This window comes from Vicugna pacos, chromosome 20 (genome assembly GCF_048564905.1).
Source record: "Vicugna pacos chromosome 20, VicPac4, whole genome shotgun sequence".
In the NCBI taxonomy this organism is placed as follows: domain Eukaryota; kingdom Metazoa; phylum Chordata; class Mammalia; order Artiodactyla; family Camelidae; genus Vicugna; species Vicugna pacos.
This window is the reverse complement of record NC_133006.1, coordinates 27,465,941-27,481,923: the sequence shown is the minus strand read 5'-3', so window position 1 is coordinate 27,481,923 and position 15,983 is coordinate 27,465,941. Positions and strand designations below refer to the sequence as shown.

The window sequence follows — 15,983 nt, the reverse complement described above, 5'->3', positions numbered from 1 at the left end:
GTGGCGCTCAGCTTGGCAGATGAAAATAACCTTGGTAAGGGAGCTGTTGAGAAGCACGAGGCCCTGCTTATGGCCACCCGGGCAGAGGAGGCCCCAGTGGAAAGTCAAATCCTCCACCGCCCGGAGGAGCATCCATCGTATAAACAAAATGGACTTTCACTCCTCCCACTACTTCCTCCCAAGAAAAGGAAGAAAGTGGTTTTAGACTTTTGACTTCTTTTCAGAAGGGAAACAAGACAGCTTTTAATTTTTTTCCCCCAACCCACTGAATGCGGTGAACGGTAAAATAAAACCCTGGTTTGCAAACTCTTCAACCCAAGGGATTGTTGTTTGCCTGATGCGACCTTTTAATATGAAATGTGCAGACTGTGCTGCTCACTCTCCAGAACTGCCTTTGTCTGTGTTTTAGTCTCTCGACACTGAGGGGCGAGTCAATAATCCGTGAATTAACCCAAAACATAACAGAGAAGTGACTTGGTTATATTTGGAAGTGGGCAAGTGGTTGGTATCACAGCTGGGTTTTACTCTGGTGGAGATGTATCCATTTAGCGATCTCAGATTTATAGTAAGACACCTGGCCGCCATCAGCAGGACCCCAAGTCAATGGATTTCAATACAAAAGAGTGGAATTTTGATATGAGTTTAGCTACCCACACCTGTAGATGAAATACCTCCTTCCCAGGCCCCTCGGTTTCTCCAGGTCACACTTGGAAAGGGATGAGTCCCTTTTCTGCTGGAAATAATTTGACTTTGCAGTCAACAAAAGGAAGGAGAGCCGTTTCTGGCCTTTGTGTTTGGGTACTCAGAATTCTATGCAAGTCCCTAGCGCACACTTTCAGCTTCTCCTAGCTCTAGCTTGGTGTTTCTTTATATTTATATTGAAGATAAAATATTCAAAACAAAATCTCACATTGGATTGGCAGAGGAGGAGAGAAGCAACAACCCACTGGGGGCCTTTTGAAAAAGCAACACAAGCAGTATGTTTTTCCTAAACAGATTCTCCAGTGTTCAGGTTTTCAGATGTTTGGATGCAGCAGAATTTTGGACAGACAAATGTGTCACCTTCTTGGGGAAGAGCCAGGATTTGGCAGTATCTCAACAAAAGGGGGAGCTGGGCACGAGAGGCTGACACTGAGGGCTGGGCTAGGAGGAAGTGGTGAAGAGAGGGGAGGCCCTTTCCTCTAGCGCTGCTACCCTGAGTAGACACACCCCTGCAATTTGTTGCAACAGAAGGATAGCCACTGGCTGCTTCCTAATTAGCCACTGGAGAGTAGCCTGATGATGCTAGTTCTTGGAGAGTTCACAGCTGACAGCCCCCGCTTGGAACAGCAGCTAAAACAGTCTGATAGAGACACAATGGAGGTAGACGGTGGGTGTCAGTGGGCAAACTCAGAGGCTGGTCCAAAAAGGCTGGAGGAGCCAGAGGAAGAGGGGAAATAAGTGAGTAGGGAGATAATGGGGTACAAGTGGGTAGGAGGAGAGGAACATTCTCAGAGCCAGATAAAACTGATAGAAAACAAAAAGGAAGAGATGATTGTGCTCAGACAGCAAAGGGGCAAATGTTCACACAAGATGCCCGGTTCCATAGAGAGCGCCAACTACAGCTTCTATGGGAATGGGATGACGACTGATCACAGTCCTAGAACTTCAACCATGTGCACAGCCGTGAGCACGTAGGAAGTGGGGAGCAGAAAGGAAAGGCAGACCCAACACATTTTCCAAGACAATCGTGATTGCTTCCCCCTGACCAAAAGCTTAAACATTTCCTCTCTGTTGGTATCTTCAAAATATCAACCTTTGACGCTGCCAACCTCCCCTCTGCACCACCCCCGCCCTCCTCCCCTCCCCTCAACAGAATCCGCCTGGTTAGGGTTATCTTGCTTTTCCACTTGCGCTGCTGCTCCTGCAGGAGCTGTCACTTCGCACCAGGGACTTGCACAGCGCTTCTGCCACCTTAACATCTGGATGGCTTCCGCTTGTCTAATTTCCAACACCTACTGCCTTCTAAAATGAGGTTCTCTACCCGCTCCCCACTACCCCGAGGGAGGGGGCTAGAAGGTTATAGTCTCCTGGTAACAGAGTTGCAGGTGCTTCTCTTTTCTAGACCGTCTCCCAAGCCACAGAAACTTGCAGGGATGCGCCCGTCCTCAGGTGCATCATCACCCCTCCCCCAGTTTCCCCAGATACAGGCCAGCATCAATGCAACATATTTCTCCTTCTTGCCCCTCCTCCCAATTCTCATCCCCCAACCCCACATTGCAAATTAGGAATTCAGACATGCGAGGAAGAGGCTGGTTCGTAGCTAAGCTGAATCCGGGCAGCCTGGGGGCAAGATAGGACCCTGGAGACCGAGCTGGACTCTGGGTGGGCGCCGAGAGTGCCATAAATCGTTCGGGTGGCAGGCGGCCACCCAGGATCCGCATCCCGGTGCGCTCTCACCCCCGATCCCCAAGAGAGCCGATCCTCCGGCCACGCGTGTCCTCGCACCAGAAATGCTCCAGAAATGCCCCTTATCATCTTCTGGACAGGTCTCTCCGCTCTCCTGGGCATCCCTCGGTTCTTCCTGCAAAAGTGCTTGTGCCCCCTACCGCTCAGCAACTTCGTGTGTCTATCCTGTGGGCATCAGAGACCCAAATCCTCCCAGGCGGAGGAAGCCTCGGACGCCCCAGTCCCAAGGGCTCCTTAACAGGCAACACTCATTCAAGCCGAGGACACGCTCGCCACACAGACCTCACCCGGGTTGTCAGTCAAATCAGAAGCAAAAAACGAGCAAACAAAAAGGTGCACATACCTAAAGGCTCCTTGTCATGACAGGGGCACACGGGGTCTCCGGCTTGGGATCGCAGCTTCCGTGCCAATGAAATGCCCCGGGCTGCCCGCACCCTCGGGTTCTGCAGACAGCCTGAGCTCGCTCACTCGGATGAAGGGACAAAGGGATCCCCGCGCCCAGGCCGCGGCGGCCCTCCCGCGTCCGCTCCCGGCAGCGGGCTGAAGTTGCGGGGCTGGCAGCGCACAGAGCAAGCGCTGCGGCCGCGCGGGGGGCGGGGGCGGGGAGCGCGCGGGGGCGGGGCGCGGCCGCGGGGAGGGGGCGGCGGCGTCACCCGGGCAAGGAGGGGCGGGGGAGCCAGCTGCTTGACAGTTACTTCAGCCCAACTCCAGGACGCCGCGCTTTGCTGTCTGCCTCCAGCTGACCGCGGCCACGCCGAGCTCCTTGGCACTAGCTGGGGTCGCCGCTTTGGAGTCATCTTTGCAGTTCGAGCACGGGACAGAGTGCATTGGAGGGAGAGGGCAGGGGAAACTAGCCGAGGCGAGGAAGGGCCCTTTCAGCTAACCTTCTGGGATTTCCAATAGCGACTGTGCATTAAAACAATGCACTGGGGCGACATCGGTGGAGTGTGTGTGTGTTTTGTGATGTGGGGGGTGAAGCTGGTTGCCCATGGCAGGAGTTGTGTTGGACGTCTGCTTTGTGTGGGCTCTCCACTAGGGATTGTTTGAGCAGAGAGCTCTCATAACAATGGGGAGAAGCAGAGATGCTTTGTATTTTGTTTTGGTGGATTTGAATTGTATGCAAAGCTTTCCCTTAGGAAAGTGTGGATTTGACAAAGACATTCCCAGAAAGTCTTTGGAGTGGAAAGTGCACAAGACTGGGCATCTACGAGGATCCAGAGACCAAGCCTCTGCCTCTGTCCTTAGATGGGGAATTCTTTATGCCTCTGTTTCCTTATCTGTAAAGCCACCATACTGAATAAACTGTGCAGAAAATGTTAAATAGAATGGTACTGCAAGCTGCATCCCCTGTCCCGGACGTAGGATTCAGTCACATTGTGAGGGGTTAGGAAGACTCAATGAGCTTAGATAGGGACCAGTGGGGAACATGTGAGGACACTGTGTCCTTATCCAGTTGTGATAAGGAGACTGCATCCTCAGGCTTGGAATCTCAGCTGCCAAAACCATAGTCTAATCATCTACGTCATAACCCGCCTAAAGACACAAAATAGGAGCAGAGTGTGCTTAATGCTTAGAAAGGACACCCCAGAGCAAGCTCTCGTCACTGTGCCTCTGCCTGAGATCATGAAAGCAGCCTGAGCAGTGAGTGTCTTGATGGTCTGAACACTTCATGGCAGCTGGATTTTTCCAGACACCCACCTCCCTTAGTCCTTCCAACTTACAGAATAGTTCCTGACAGCACTCAGTCTTCCCATGTAGACTCTCCTTCAGAAAAGAAAATGTGGTGACCACGTGATATGAACACTCCAGTCTTCCTGGAAAGTTATTCTTTGTGTGTTTTCAATATTGGTATTCTGATCAGGACATGGGCTCCTAGTGAGTTTGGTTGACTTGAGACAATCCTTACAATGCTGAACACTACAGTTCACTGACTGTCTTCTTATATCCTGGGTTCTGGAGCTGATACTTTACAGGCACTGTGTCATTTATTCCTGACTCACGTCTGTAGTAGGTATTATTAGTTCCATTTCATGGATGGGAAAAGCAAGATTCAAGAGAGTTAATGTGACTTGTCCAAGGTGACACAACTGAATCAACTTTAGATACACATGCCAAAGCTGGGTCTGGGCACTTGCAAGCATGGGTGGTGGTGGCCCTTCTGTCCTGTCTGTCATAGATCCTTGTCCTTCTCTTCGGTCTGGACCTAGGTTCCTCCCTGTTGTACCCCTGTTGATACCTGACAGCTGAGCCCACTTTTTATGGCTATTTCCTTACTCTGCCTCCCTTTTCACTTCCTTTTCCTATCCGATGACTTCCTCAGTCCTTTCCAGGGTCAATAAATCTGATAGTCACAAAGGTCCCAGCAGCTGCAAGACTCCCACAGCACCCCTTTTGCCTCTTGGTAGCTACTAAAATGGTCATAAAACTACTAGTGAAACACTCATTCATACAACAAGTATTTGTGGAGAACTGAGCAAGGGACTGGGAAGAAAAGAAAAAGAACACCCCTCCCCCCCAAAGAGTTTACAGCCTATGTGGAGATAACAAGATTAAGTGTGGGAGCTGAATGACATTGTTTAAGACAATAGTGAAATAGCTCACAAGGCCAAGTGGGATTAAATCGAATGATACACTCCTCCCTCTCCCCCAAAAGTAAGTAAAATCAGCAGGAGGGAGAGGATAGAACCTGGACACTTTTAAAAGACAGAATTAGGGCAAGTAAAAGGAGAGGCAATTCTGAAGATAGGCTGTGGCACTTTACAGGGGACTAAATAGGGTTCTATGAACGATGTACACGTAACCATTTTAGACAGACATTCAAGGCCCACAGTGCAGCCTCATCTAGGGCTTCCAGTCATGTTCATGTGCTAAAGAGTCCCAGATTGACACTTCTAACTCAGAACTCGCCTGCAGGGTCAGATGGCCAAGTAGCCATATAAAAATTCCTGTTAATTTCTTGCTGGCTAATTCTTGGTTCTCCTCCCTGTAAACCAAACCTGGTCCTCCGCTATACTTAACCATGTTAGTAAAAAATAAATGGCACCAATATCCACCCAATTGCTACAGGACCAGAAATCTGGCAGTTATTACTGATATCTTTTTCCTCTACTTCCCACACTCAATTCTTCAACAAAACCTGTTGCTTTTGCCTCTAAGACACTTCTCATTCTTGGCTACCTCTCTCCAGCCCTACTACCATCACCCTTTGCCTCTATTCCTTATCTCCTTGCCTCCACTCACCCTTCCCTGGAATCCATTCTCCGCTGTGGCAGACCAACTTTAAGATAGTCTTCCATGATTCCCATCTCCTAGTATTCACATCTTTGTGTAAGCCCTTCCCCATAAGCGTGGGCTAGCCTACTGACTTATTATTAACCAACAGAGTACAGCAAATGTGCTGAGATGGCACGTCCATGATTAGATTATAAAAGATTGTGACTTCTATCTTGCTAGCCGACTCTGTCCCTTGTTGGCTTTGATCAAGCCAGCTGCCATGTTGGAGAAGCTCCTGTGACAAGGAACTGAGGTCCTCTGTTCAGTAGCTCACAGAAACTAAATCTTGCTATTGATCATGTTAGCTCAAAAGTAGATCTTTCCTCAGCCGTGCCTTCAGATGAGACCCCAGCCTTGGCTGACACCTTGATTGCAGCCTTGTGACAGCCCTGAAGCTAAGCTGTGCCTGGACCCCTGATCTACAGAAACTGTGAAATAATAAGGATGTGTTGTTTTAAGTAGCTGAGTTTGTGACTATTTGTTCTGTAGCAATAGATAACCAGTACAGAAAGAGTAGCCTTTAAAAGTAAAAACTATGTTGTGGTCACTCTCCTGCTTGAAATCTTGCCTTTGTTCCCTGTTTATTATAGAACAAAATCCAACTCCGTATCAATGTTTACAAGACCCTGGTGAGCCAATCCCTTCTAGTTCTTCCAGTCTTACTCATGCTTCTGGCCCCACTCTTACTAAGCTCAGGTCACTAAGGTCACAAAGGCCTTCTTTCAGTTCCTTGAACATGTCAAGCCACTTCTCAGAGAGGCCTTCCCTGACCACCCACATCTTTTAAATATATCCTTCCCCTCAGTTATTCTTTTTTAATGTCCTGTGCCTTTTATAGCACCAATTGTAAATCCTACTGGTTTTATTTAACTTTTTAGTTGTCCTTTGTCTGTTTTCCACTGGACTGTGAGATAATAAGGGCAGAGACTGTTTCTGTCTTATAAACCATATCCCCAGCACAGAGCAAGAGCTCAAAAAGGACTTACTGAATGAAAGATGAGTAACTCTGCCCTTCTGGGGTGTGCCTTTACTCTTACCTTGATCCTCTTATTGCCCTGTTGTCAACCCTACCCCCTGGCCCATCTCCATCTGCATAGCCTTCACTTGTTTCCTAATAGCCACATGTACTCATCAAGATCCAGTGTCAGGACTCTAGTCTATATCTGTTTTCCTCAGGTCCCTTGCCCCTTTCCCTGCCCTCTCACTTCAGAACTTTCATAACATCATAGATCTTAGCATCTCCTGAGATGCTTGGCACCTTCCACTTTGGATTACAGTTGTTTGTATGGAGTCAGATGGTCCCAAACATTTCTCCATTTACCTCACTCTGGAGAAAGAGGCCTAGAAAGAAGCAGAGATGGGCAGTAGAAGTTTTGGGAGAAATAAGTTGGGGTTTACTGCAGATTAGCATCAGAACTAATAAGCTATCTAGGAAAAATCTAGGGGAAAGAGCAGGGTCTAATATCCACCTGGAGACAGGCAAACTTTCCATTTCCCCACTGTATGAGTCTGCAGGGCTGCCATAACAAAATAGCACAGACTGGGGGCTCATAAACAACAGAAATGTATTTTCTCACAGTTCTGGAGGCTGAAAGTCCAAGATCAAGGTTCTGGCTGAATCAATCTCTGGTGAGGGCTCTCTTCCCGGCTTGCAGACAGTTGCCTTCTCACTGTGTCCTTACACGGTCTTTCCTCAGTGCATGTGCTCAGGGTGACTGAGCAAGCTCTCTGGTGTCTTTTCTTAGAAGGACACTAATCCTATCCAATCAGGGCCCCATCCTTATGACCTTATTTCACCTTAATTACTTCCCTGCTCCAACTACAGCCACACTGGGGATGAGGGCTTCAACATAAGAACTTTGGAAGACACAAGCATCCAGTCCATAACACCCACCTCCCCAACTCCACTACCTTCCCACTGAAGGAATGGGACTGATGTAGATGTACACATTTTAGGGGTGGGAGTGGGGTAGAGGATGAAAAGGAATATAAATGATGCTAAGTGCTTTACAGACATTATCTAACTTAAGACTACAACAATCTCTTTTTAAATTATTGTCCTAATTTGAGAGGTAAGAAAACTGTTGTTCTGAGAGGGTGAGTAAGTAACTTGCTCATGGTTACAAAGGTGAAGCTGTTTTTTAAAGTCAGAGATGATAAAAATTATAAAATACTCTTTACCATCGTACATTCCACTTTCCACCCTAATTTGCTGAACCTTGGGTATGAATGTGGGGACGGGGTGTGTACATTCAGAGTTGGGGCCAGAGGCCCAAGAGAAGCATGGAGTGGTTTTCCAGGCAGCTGCCTTTAGACTTCCCTTAGCACCTTAGATTTGGGACTGAATCTCTGAACAGGAATGTAGAGGGGACAGTAAGCTGCATCCACCCACCCTGCGCTTCTCCCTCAGGAAGGGAGCACAGTAAGTGGAGTATGTAAAGTGAAGGCTTGTCACAGAGCCATTCCCCTCATTGGATTGGCAACTCCAGGTGATGGGATCTGTTCCAGGTGACTTTGTAGTCCCCAGAATTGCCAACACAGACCCTTCCTAGGGATCAGGTACAAGCATGAGTGAGGGACCAGGCAGCACAGGTCTGCACATCTAGGACATAATCCTTACTGGATTGTCTGGAATTCATTTAAATCCTGAAGACGTTAAATTATTTACCCAAGGTCACATAACCAAATGAAGAGTCCAGCACCAGAACCAAGGTCTCCTAGTGCTTAATCCAAAGGTCTTCACACTGCCTCTCAAATCCTGCTCTTGCTGTGGTCACCAAAGTCTTCATTCTTGGGTGATTAATTGCTACCTGTCTCTACTTCCTCTGTTATAATGCATTTGACTTCCTTTTAGGTCCCCACTATTACCTAAGCAGGATTCTTCCATCTCAAAAACTCCACTGATCAAAGCATTCAGAGATACCTTGCCTGAGTCCTTGTAACCTCATCCAGGGAAACAGTGAAGCCTGGAGCTTGTCAGGCACTGGGGCAGGGGGTGGGGGTGCAGGATATTATAGGAAACTCCACTAGTGTAAGACTTTGTGTGATTCTTTCACACCAATGGAAAGAAATGATTTCTTCCAAAGGAGTAACCGTTTCACACAACTTTCCCTCCCCCCACCCCCAATTTTAATTTTACTTTTAATTTAAAACAGCACTTAGGTACAAATAATAGCTATTATTTCAACAAGCTATTATTTCAACTCAGGTGTCAGCACTCTGCTAAGGGCAGGAGCCACAGAGGTAATAAACAGGAAAGTCATGGAACCTGTCTTGTGGAGCCTGGTGGTTAGGACAGCCGTAAATAACTGAGGCGGGTGTTATGAAAGAGGAAGTGCCATGGGTGCTATGGGAACTGTGATTATTTTGGGGGCCATAAAACAGGGTGTTTGAACTTCAGCAGCACTGAAAATGGTCTCTTCTAAAAGCTGAATTTTGTTCTGTTCTCTCCCAGACATTTTTAAAGCCTGTTTTTGTTTGGGGAACAGAATTGGCTACGCCAGGCTGATTGTTCTTTGCACCACCAATTGATCCGAGTAAAGACACAATTCATCAGAAGAAAGCAGGAGAGCATCCAAAAGTGTAACCAAGTTAGTTTCCTGATTTGGAGCATGAGATATTTAATACAGAATTCAGAACAGGTCTGAAGACCCATTGCCATGTTGAAGCAGAGATGATGCTCTAATTGGAAAGTCCCAGAGATCTGCTTATATCTTGGGACTGGATCCATTTTTATTTCTCTATGTTCCTCCTGCCTCTGATGCTGGTGAATTCTGGTTTTTCCTCTTGGTCTAGTTGACTAGTCCCAGAGAGAGGTAGCCAGGTACAACTGAGATCTCATCTCTCTTTATAACTATGATGTTTGATATCCATGTGGATAGCAGATCTAACATCCTGATTTTGAAATTCCTTCCCTACTCTTATGACCTTCCTCTACAGGCACTTGGTCACCCAAATGCACGGCCAAGTCATGGCTTGGAATGCTGCCAGTTCTACGATTCTTGAACTCCTTTCTCCTACTGTATCTCTTTACTCCTCGCTCATGTCTACTAATGCTTCATTTGTCGCTATGATCAATCTTTCTCTATTCCTCTTCATTTTTCATTTTCTAATCTATAAAGTGCCTAAGAATCACCCTGGGAAAGAGTTTAAAATGCAGATTTTCATTCTAATTCAGTCTTTTGAACAGGCACACTGATAATTCTGCAGCCATTGTCTCAGAATGTGCTTAGGGAAACACGAGTCTGGATAATAAGGTCCAAACAGGTGCCCAGCCCCTTAGCCCCACAGGGTGGTTCCAAAAGCCTTTCAGCTTCACCCCCTAACACACACACTCTGCAGTGCCTGCCCTACGCTCTGGCTCTTCCTGTTGTGCTCGGTGTCTGGGAAACAGCCCTGTCAAAAGTCCGAATTTGATTTGAAACACATGGGTTGTATTTTGGTTCTGCCAGTAGAAAACTCAGGATAAATCTCAAGCTTTGTGATCTCCATGTATTCACCTGTCAGACGAAGGGTTTGGACCACTTGATCACCAAGCTTACTTCAGCTCTAACATTTGATACTTCCTGATTCTACTTTTTTGTTTAGGCCATTTCCACCGCCTGGAAATTTTCTGCTGAGAATTGCCCATCCCTTTTTCGTTTGCCACTGATGTTTGTCTCTCAAAACCCTTCCTAGTCTATAAAGCCCTGTTCAAACACTACTTCCTTCATGATGCCTTCCTTGGTCCTCCACACTCTACCTGCATTCTCCTTAAGTCCCCTCAGTGTCCCCTGAATAAGATCCCTCACATATCAGAAATATTTGATATATGTCTCCTCATTAGTTTATAAGCTTCTTGATGCCAGGAACTACGCTTAGTACCGCTTACAGCATTGTAATCTCTAGATTAGTGAGTATAGAAGATCATCGATAAATGTTGACTATAAAATGAATGAGAGCATACAATGCTCCTGCTGCCTTCTGTCACTTTTTCTCCCAGAAAAAGTGCATAACAAGCTTGCCTTTATTGACATCAGACCTACACAAGTATGTTTCAGCCTGATAAATGACAGCTGGATCTTGCTTACAGCTTTCTAAACTGCTGAGAGCAAAACCCCATTTTCCTTTGCCCGCGTCTGGTAGTGATGATAAAGTCCTCAAGGGAGTAGACATCTTAGGTTGTTGTTTTCTTACCATTGTCACACATATCTGCTTGTACAATGGGATACTTGTTGGGCCAATCCCCTTAACATTTTAGTATGTCCCAGGAATGAATGCCCTAGGGGTGCTGAAATGAGGCCCCCTATGCACTCTGCCAAACTATCTCAATTCTAAACCCCACCCCCACCCCCACTTTTAGCTTCTGCACCAAGTGACCTGGAAGTTGCATGGGTATAAGATAGTCAGCAAAACGTTCAGAGCTGACAGAAAATAAAATAAGCCCTCTATGTAGCAAACAAGCCCCTTCTGTCCAGCAACGTGAGATTGGATTTCTCATACATTATTATTATATTACATGTAGGGGTCATTTTCTGCAATAATCTAATTTATAAAAATCACTTCCCAATTTTTTGGTCTCAAGATCCATTACACAAAACAGAATCTAGATTAGCCGTTTTATATTTTACCCAACATATATGTGTGTGTGTATATATATTTATATATACATATATATATATACACTTGGAGGGCATTGTGATAAATGAAATAAGTCAGACAAAGAAAGACAAATACTGTATATATCATGTATATGTGGAATTAAAAAATACAACAAACTAGTGAATATAACAAAAAAGAAGCAGACTCACAGATAAAGAGAACAAACTGGTGATTACCAGTGGGGGGTGGGGAGGGGCAATATAGGGGTAGGGCATGAAGAGGTACAAATTATTAGGTATAAAATAAGCTACAAGGATATACTGTACAACATGGGGAATATAGCAAATATTTTATAATAACTATAAATGGAATATAATTTTTAAAAATTGTGAAACACTATATTGTATACCTGTAACCTATAATACTGTATATCAACTATACTACAATTTTTTAAAACCCTATGCTTATATGTATAACATTATCTAGACTAACCCCCTTTGTATTTTTAAAAATTGTTGAGGACCTTGGGGACCCCTTGAAAGAGTCTTGAGAAACCTGAGGGCTCCTCAGACTACATTTTGAGAATCTCTGCTCTAGATTGACAAACATTTTGGTAGAACATTAACTTTACAAATTCCCATAACTCTGAAACTGGTAAGGCCAAAGGTAAACAGTATAAATTTAATTCAACAAATATTATCACACAAAGATATTAAAATAAGTATAAAATAAGGCAGAGTGGACGTAGAATTGACTGGAAATTATCACTATGCACGTGTAAACACAATGCTAGGTACTTGATAGGTAGGCTTTTTCAAGGTTCTAAACTAGCTCTCACTTCATAATGAATCCCTTCCCTTTTCTCTCATTATCAGGGGAAACATGAAAGAAGAGATTTGTCTGTAAGGGTCTCCAAGGTGATTGATTTATATTGTGTCCCAGGACCCCACACAGTCTCTGGCTTGCAGGTTGTCCCATGTGGCCCCTTTCTGTCCATTCTCCACCTTTCTCCTGCTCTCTGCCCTGGGGGCTCCCACCCCAAATGTCCAGTAGGGTTTGGCCAGTGGGGAGCCCTAACAGGAGATCAGATAAAGGGGAAGGAGTGGGTGAGGATATTAATTCCCCAGCTCTGCCCTCAGGTCCCTTTGGGCTGGCTGTACCCCTTCACGGAAGATGAGCTCTTCCCTCCAAGCAGCCCCCTCTACACAGCTCTCTCTCCTTACAGGTTCTAGCCACCTCTTCCTCTCCCATCCTTTGGTCCCAGGAGTGGTGTTGGCCCCAATTGCCCCCTGGTTCCCCCAAACTCCACCCACACCTTTGTAAGTCATATCTTTGTAAAGAAACCTTCTTGGAATTATTCTAACTTGAGGGAGCCATCAATTTCCTGACACTGCCCTGTTGATACACATTAATAATAGCCTATGGATTATTGAAAAATTTTACAAATCTGTTTTTATCTAGTCATTCATTTTTTAAAAATATTTCTTCTTTAGGTGACTCTTTTATTTTCATTTCTCTTTCAACTTTAGGCAAGATCAGTTGTTGCACACAATCCTGTTCAATTCCTTTTCTCCTAACTGTCCCCCAGCTATGCAAAAATCTCTCCAAAGGTTGGTCCCTCCCTAACTCATGAAATTGATTGAGACTGTTAACTTCAGGAGGTGGTTTTAGAAGAAATTACGGGCCCAGGAGCTACTCTACTTAAAACTTTGTCGCTGATTGTTAACCTTCACTATCTCTATGGACATTATTCTGGAGTTCAATTCACATCGGAAACGGGTCTCAGGTCAAACGGCTGTCACTACCATTCAAGCAAAGCTAGAGAGAGCTAGAGGGAGTATCAGGGCAGCTAAGAACACAAGGGAAAAACTCTGAAGCCACGACTGGGGCTCCTCCTGGCTCTTTGCTCTTCTCTGCAGCGGTTCTCATATTCCTGTGCCTGGGCTGTGAGTCCAGCTGCATGTTTAAAGGGCCAGTGCCTCCTCAGGGAGGCCTGGAAACCATTAGCTATCCCTGAAGCCTGCGGAGTCTAGTGCCTCTTTCCTTCCTTAATCACCCTTTCACAGCCTACACCTCCCCCTACTAACATACATTTTATGCAAAATCGGGATACCCATTACAAGCTCCATCCCTTTGCCCCCGCCCTGCCCTGTTTCACTTTGTGGAGGTGAATGCAGAAATCTGATTCCTGCAGCCCAGCTTGCTCAACCCACAAAGCCTCCTTTGGTAGCAGGAACCAGACCTGGCCCCATTTCCCCTCTTTCCTTCTCTGCTCACACACAATTCCCGTCCCTGGCGGCTTCCGGCAGGAGCCGTGACAACGGGACAGAGCGTTGTCACCCTCCATAATTAGCCCGGCAGGCAAGGCTGCTGTAATATCACAGCGCTGACAGATCTCGCACCTATTAAATTATTCACGCCACCGGAGTGTGTAATCGGCTGTCACGTTCAAAATAGGTCACTCACGCTAAGGCTGCTGGAGGTGAAAATTTCCCAGCAATGGCAACAAATCCAACCGCTTCGGTTTAAGCAAATCTCCAAAGTCAGAGGCAGCTCCAAGCAATCCCCTATTAAATATCTTCCATTGAGTCGCAGTTATGTTTTCATTAGCGGCGGCCCGAAGAGGCTGGAACAGCTGTCCGCCGGCAGGCACGAGAGCTGGGGGATGGAAGGCTTTATTTCAGCTTCTTCTTTCACTGACCCGTCCTCCGCGGCCTCGAGGGGCTACTTGAAGAAGATAAATCGGAACACCTGCTTTCGCCTGCTCTTTAACCCAAGACAGCAGCCAAGTCAAATGAGGATGTAAGCACTGGGCACTGGCAGGTTTTAGAAGAACAAATGCACACAGGCCTCTCTGAGAAGTGCCTCTCAGCCCCGGGTGCCGCGTTCAAAGAGGAATTCAAGTTCAACAGCTGTGGGGCGAGTGCCCCTGCGTTGCAGATCCCAATTCACAGCCATTTGGGGCTCTTCAGAGCTCAGAATACACTTGCCCTCTTGTCGGCAAAGATATACTATTCAACTCAAGTGCTTGGTGGAATACAAATATTTGACTGGGCTATTGCAGTGTTTGGAGAATGACTGGTGTGTTAATACGTTCTTTTAATGGTTTTTGAGGATATGAAAGGTGATCTTACAGAAGGAAGAACAATTTTTCCCATATTAGAATACAGAGAAGGGATTGAAGACAGAGCTTCTGAGATTTGAGTTAAAATGACAGCAAATGTGCTGATGGCTTGCTCTTGACTGTTTCATGGATGTGTGACTGGGGGAGGCTGATAAATCTTGGGGAAGGGGGAAAAGAGAGGGAGTGGTATTCAGCAATGGGAGGATCTCCTCACCTACCTTCTATTAGGAGGATAAGACCCAAAACCTCTAAAGAGGTCTTTTTCAGCTGAGATGTTATGGATGTACAGCCTTGGAGTGTAATGTCAAGAAATGCAAGCGTTTTAATTTGATGAACACAGCACCACATGCAGGGAGGCCACATGAAGATGGAGAGTTTATGGATGCATTGCCATGATGATTCTATTTTTCGTAACAGTGCTCCCAAAGATGTTAAGCGTTCTCCTTCAAATATTCACGTTCAAGGAGCCTGCCCAGATGTTCCAGCCCCTCCCCTCTGATCTTTCCTTCAAACTCCCTTAAGTATTTATGATCTGGTTTGCATCACATTCTCAAACTCCAGGTTTTAGGGAACAGCCCATATGGGTTATATAGCCCAATTCCCCTAAGCTGGAGATAAATATATGAGTAATTCTCACTTATGTATATGCTGCTTTATCATCAACATTTCAACGGAGAGTTCCTAGTGCCCACGTTTCTGGGTACTTGGAGTGGGACTTCATGAAGTCATCCACCGTTTATACCTACATTGTCAACTAAACTGTCCTAAACTGGTCTCCTGCTTGTCCATAATGGCAATACACCACCCATCCCAAGCCTACTTATCCAGTAGCCTTCCTCATGCCAGTAAAGAGCAGCAGCATGCTTCCAGATGCTTGGGTCAAAGTCTTGGAGTCATGCTTAGTGACTGTTCCCCCCTGAAAAGTATCAGGCCTGGTCAGTTCCCCACCAATTCTCTTCTGGAATATCGCCATTCTCCCCTAACTTTTTTTTTCGCCTTGCTTTTGCCCTTTATGCCCACATTGGGTCTTTTGTTTGTTTCTTTGTTTATGTATCTTTAATGGAGGTACTGGGGATTGAACCCAGGACCTCGTTAAGCACAAGCTTCTTGAGCTGTGCTCTCCCCCTCATTGTTTTTTTCAAGACAACAGAATGATCCTTTTGAAAGGCAAATCAGATTATGTCACTTTGCTGAACACTCCCCGATGGCTCCCCATCTCCCACAGAGCAAAACCTCAAATCCTTACAATGGCCCGTAAATCTTTGTAAGAGCTGGACACCCCACTGACCCCCAGAAACCTCCTGGATCCCATCTTCAACTGCTCTGGCTTTGCTCACTTTGGGCTGCAGTCACACTGGCCTCCTGACTCTTCCCAGAACATTCTCCTCCTGGTATCCATGACAGACCTGTAGTCCCTTTGAGTCTCCAAGCATTTGTCAGTAAAGCCTTCTTTGACCACCATGCTCTCTTCTTCTCACCCACCCTTACGTTTTCTCCATAACATTTCTCGCCATCTGACACCTCAGATTTTCACTTCTTTGTCTACTGTCTGGCTCCC

General features: G+C 46.1%; 1 protein-coding gene across 7 annotated transcripts in view; it reads right to left on the bottom strand.

Moving 5' to 3' along the window:
• The window catches only part of RIPOR2 (RHO family interacting cell polarization regulator 2), a 179,217-nt gene that overhangs the window by 72,131 nt on the left and 91,103 nt on the right, over positions 1 to 15,983 (bottom strand). The window contains exon 1 of one of the 7 annotated variants that reach the window (XM_072945582.1): positions 2,792 to 2,980. The exons of the other annotated variants lie outside the window; for them this stretch is intronic. The gene's annotated coding sequence lies outside the window, so the exon portion shown is untranslated. Of the gene's footprint in view, positions 1 to 2,791; positions 2,981 to 15,983 lie in introns of those variants that run through there. 7 annotated transcript variants of the gene reach the window in all.